Source organism: Gavialis gangeticus, unplaced genomic scaffold (genome assembly GCF_001723915.1).
Source record: "Gavialis gangeticus isolate Ggan-Ray unplaced genomic scaffold, GavGan_comp1, whole genome shotgun sequence".
NCBI lineage: Eukaryota > Metazoa > Chordata > Crocodylia > Gavialidae > Gavialis > Gavialis gangeticus.
In genome coordinates, this window is record NW_017729024.1 from 129,595,312 (window position 1) to 129,600,828 (window position 5,517).

Sequence of the window (5,517 nt, forward strand, 5' to 3'; positions counted from 1 at the left end):
ATTAGTGCAGACATGCTCAGAGAGTTTATAGTTGGGTCAAGGAACACTTCCAGGAGGGCTAAACAGGAGAGAGCCATGAAGTGTTGAATGACTTTCCCCTGCAGGAGTAACAAGATTTCTACCAGTAGAGGCACCTAAAGTCATGACCCTCAATGACTAATGCAGTTCCTTGGGACAATGAAAGCCTCTGCTTCGTTGGGGGTGGGGGTGGTGAAGAATCTGGGAATAATACAGGAAAAGCCCATGGGGAAGCAACTTTAATACTGAGCAGAACAGGATTTCACCAATAAAGCAAGATCAGACTAGGCAAGTTTAGACTCAAGCACCCCTTGGAAAATGCCTGCTGTCATATCTCACTTGTTTTCAACTAAAGAGAAATAATAGAACAATTCTTTTGTTGCAAAAAACTTAGAAAGACCACAACAGGTCAAAATGTTTTTAACACTATGGATTCCTATTTGAAATCTCTGGGTTTATCTTGTGAATCACGGTCACATACCTAACTGTGCTAACACTGCATGGCACCCTTGGTCTCAAATCTTCCCAGAATGCCATGGTACCCATTGAGAATCATTAAACTAAGGAGTTGGAGACATGAGATGTTGGTTCAAGGTCTGAGGCAACCAGACTACAGGGTCCCACTGCCAAAGAAGGGTGTCAGGAATGTGCTGAGACCAGTCACTGCTTAGTGCCAGGGAGGTTAAAAGTCAATGGGATTCAGACTGGTATCCTTCCAGAGAGCTGTTATCAGAACACGTACAACAGTTGTTCACATGGAAAAGAATCCTGGGAAAGTATTTTGGTATTTCAAATGTTCTTAGAGTGGTAACTAGCTATTTAATACACACAACAGGAACTTTTATTTGAGCCATTAAAATCCAATTAATCAGTCAGAGTTAATCTCATAATCATGTGAATACTAAGTAACAAACTTTTGGATGCATGTAATCTATATGAAAACACTTTGGCTCTGTGCATCCCCCCTCAGCTCTCAGGCATGTGATTTTTTTTTAAAATTATTATTATTTAGAACTCCAAGACCCTTGGGGACAACAACACACAGTTAAATTATTGGTGCTTCCAGCAATCACAATGTTCCTTTATGCATCATCCATTCTATAAATACTTGATTATTATATATGAGAGATTATCAGAAATTGCCTCTTTCTTTCCTGCTTCTGGCTTTTGATGTGTTGTTAACACAAATTCACCACTGCAGGAGAGGGTTCTATTGATAATTCATTTTTTATCATTTGACACCAAAGGAAAGCTTATGAATTTAGAGCAGGAGAAATGAGGGACACCTCATAAATATTGACACCTGAACAAAGTCTCTGGTACAATAGTGAAACCTACTTCACCTGGTTAAAAGGTAAGGACAAAAAAGTAAACTTCAAGAAGACAGGAAGAACTATGCAAATAACAGCTAGATGGAAAGCGACCTCACAACTTTCATTAATGTCTTCCTTTCCTCCTCCTCATTTCTTCTTTTTAATGTAGTCAAAATCAGATTTATTGACATGAATACCAACAAGCAGAGTTGGCGCCCAGGGCAAACCCTGTAGGCAAGCAGGTGGAGGGTGGTAGTGGAGGGTGCAGTGGGGAGGGGGCGGCACAGCAGTCTTACCCATGCTGGGAATTCCTAAACAGCTCCAGCTGAGCTGCTACTGCCACCACTGTGTGCTCTGCATGCCCCAGCTGTTTCTCTTAAAGTAGCACCAGCAGCCAGGGACTGTTTAGAGTTCCCAGCAAGGGTAAGCCATGCTCTTGCTGCCTGGGCATGGACTCTGCAGGGGGGATTCTGGCACCCCTCCTAGCTTGGTGCTTGAGACAGGTGCCCCTATCACCCATCCCCAGTTATGCTACTGCATACAGTTTTATCACAGATGGAAACTCTAAACCCTATCTAACACCTGCTTCTGCATTTCCTTCTATTATTTCGGTCTCTGACCCTGCTTCAGGAGCAGTTTCCTTTGGCACTGCTTTTGCTGGAGGAACTCTGCATACATTGGGTTCAAATGTCTGGCTTGCTCAAATTGTTTTTGAATCAAGCATTTTCTTCACCATTATTTATTTATGCTGTACTTTCCCACTACATAAGAGTCCATGATTTATTTTTTAAAGCATGTTCCATTTTGTTCCCTTTTCTAAAGACACTATCTTTCCTAGTGCAAACATGGTCTAACATCGAAAATCTGGCCCTAGAAAGTTGTGATATTAAGGAGGCACTAAATCTCTGTGACTCCTTTTTCTGACTCTGCTAATCTTATCATTCAATGATAACCTACTGAAGGAATCAGAGTCAGTGTGCTGTCTTATATATATAGCAGGCCCCAAGTGACACACAGCAATCTCCTCCTCCGCAAAGATTGGAAAGTTGCACAGTGGTACGAGAGCTCACTGTACACAATAAGCAGCAAGCAACACAAGGTATTAACAAAGAGCTGGCACTACTTTACCAAAGAGGAAGGGAAAACCTGGCACTTAAATCATGTTTGACTTACATTAGGGACATATCTGAGGTAGACAAAAGTACTTCTGCCCTGTCAGGGGCTGAGACAGTGGGAAAGTTCAGCCAGACATCTCCCACAGCATGTCACCCCTACCTTAGCAGCCTTCCTTCCCTGATAATTTTGACACTGGTGCTATGAGTGGCTGCCAAAAATCTATGCTAACAGCTGAAGATGAGATGCCTGAGGCAGAAAGAAAAATCTGCTTGACTTTTATCTTTGGTGTCACATCACAGCAGATGATTTGTTGCTCGTGTCAGTTCAATAGACTATAGGGACTGGGATGTAGACAGACAAAATGGAGTTGAGGAAAACGGCTTAGTAGGAATGGACATCAATCTGACATCAAGCTGCTGGTGGAGTAAGAGGGCAGTGTAAAGAGTAAACTTTGAGTATCTCTGCCAGAAAAGCAAGGTTTAAGGAACTTCATAGATTTCATAGACATTAGGGCTGGAAGGGACCTCGGAAGATCCTTGAGTCCAGCCCCCTGCTCCAGGGGCAGGAAGTCAGCTGGGTTCAAAGGATCCCAGCAAGATAAATCTCCAAATGTCTCTTAAAGGAGTCCAGAGTAGGTGCTTGCACCAACGCCGGCGGCTGTCTGTTCCAGGCCTTGGGGGCTCAGACAGTAAATAAGTTCTTCCTTATGTCCAGCCTGAAATGGTCTTGGAGGAGTTTGTGACCGTTTGACCTTGTCATCCCTTGGGGAGCTCTGGTGAACAGGTGTTCCCCCAGATCCTGATGTACACCCCTTATATACTTGTAGGAAACCACCAGGTCCCCCCGAGCCTGTGGTTTTCCAGGCTGAAGTGTCCCATAGCCCTCAGCCTCTCATCATAAGGTCTGTTTTCCTGTCCTCTGATCATGTGCATGGCTCTCCTCTGGACTCTCTCAAGCATCTCCACATCCTTTTTAAATTGTGGAGCCAGGAATTGGATGCAGTTCTCCAGCTGCGGCCTCACCAAGGCTGAGTACAGCGGGTGGTTGACATCCTGGGATTTGGTAGAGAAACATCTATGGATGCAAGCCAGAGTTTTGCTTGCTTTGTCAACTGCAACATCACATTGGTGGCTCATATTAATCTTGTGGTCAATCATGAGTCCCTTTCAGCCATGGTGCTAGGAAGAGTAGCACTGCTGAGCCTATAAGCATGCTGTAGGTTTTTCTTCCCAAGGTGGGGTACCTTGCATTTTTTGGTGTCGAAGGCCATCAGGTTTTCATCCAGCTATTTTCTGAGCCTGTCAAGGTTGGCCTGGATCACTATCCTGTCCTCGGGTGAGGACACTTTACCCCAAAGTTTGGTGTCATTGGCAAACTTGGCCGGTCCGCTTCTGACACCAATGTTCACATCATTAATGAAGACGTTAAAGAGTATAGGCCCAAGGACAGAGCCTTGGGGGACCCCACTGGTCACAGTGCACCATGACGATTGACTTCTGTAGCAGGTGCCTGCTACTTGTGGAGTAGTAATGAAGAGACACAGGTGCAGGTTGCTAGGGCAACCAGTGGGAGTCAGCTGACCAGAAGGGGCAGGGCCTGGCTCCTATATAACTCCTAGGCTGAGGCCAGGCAGGCAGTTCCCTGCTGGCAGCCAAAGGGGTAGGAACTCTGCCAGAGCAAGAACAGAGAAGAGGCCAGAATGCATGAGCAGTTGGTACAGGTGAAGGATGGAGCACCCTTGGGGGTGCCTCAAATAATGTTGTAGCCGATTGGCAGAGGTTTATATTATAGCCTAAGGGCTTGAGTTTTGTGTTTACTGTTTATGACCGGAGGTTTGGGTGAGGCTATTAGGGGTTGGAGGAGGCCTCATAAGGGCATGGCAGAGTGGAAACCCCAGACCCAGATGAGGGGGCCGTGAGAAGCCCCAGCCAAGGGGGCTGCGATTCCAAGCGCCCAGAGAGGCGCAGTTGCGAGACAAGGGCTGCAGGGAGCCCAAGAGCCAAAGAGAGTATAAAACTGAACAACGTCCAGTACATCAGTGAGGCTTGGGTCATGGTACAGGGTGGTTGGAGCCACGCATAGCCCATAAGGCTGAGGTGCGCAGGAACACCCGTTAGCAAAGCTGGGTTAATGTACAGGAGGATAACCGTGTCCAGGGTGAGGAAGAGGCAGCCTCCCTAATTACATATTTGACATCAAAGATGTGGCAGGCGAGATTGAGGGTGCGTTGTAGACTGACTGGACACGGTAAGGGGCGCTAGGGGAGAGCACGGCTACCCTAGGGTGCCCCTTCTGCTACAACTTCCATCAACCACCACCCTCTGGGTCCGACCTCGGAGCCAATTCCCCAGGCAGTGGACTATGATATAGCTAAGGCTGCAGTTGGACAATTTTTCTATGAGATGATCATGGGATACCAGATCAAAAGCTTTTTTTAAATCAAGATATATGATGTCAATCTCTTCTCCCTTGTCCAGGTGGTAGGTCACCTGGTTGTAGAAGGAGATGAGATTGGTCAGGCAAGACCTACCCTCAACAAACCTGTGCTGGCTATCCCTCAGGATGTTGCCATCAGCCAGTTTGTCAAGAATGGTTTCTTTGATAATTTTTTCCAAGATCTTCCCCGGGATAGAGGTCAGGTTGATGGGCCTGTAGTTCCCCAGATCTACTTTTCTTCCTTTCTTGAAGACAGGTACCACACTGGCCTTCTTCCAGTCTTTGGGCACTTTGCCTGAGCACCACGAGTTCTCGAAGATCCATGCCAGTGGCTGAGCTATGATGCTTGCCAGCTCCTTAAGTACCCTGGGATGTAAACTGTCTGGGCTGGCTGCTGGAGTGTGGTAATTACCACATTCCAGCAGACCCCAGCATCATATATATCAGCATCCCCACGCTGAGAAATGGTGGTGGTGGCGCTTTAACTAAAGCTCATTCAATGAGCTTTAGTTAAAGTGCCCCCACAGCCATCTTTCAGGGTGGGGACACTGATGCACATGATGCTCCAGGCAGTTTAAGTAGCATAACTCTCAGAGCCACACTAATAAAAGCACCGCCCCCCCCCCCCCCCCCC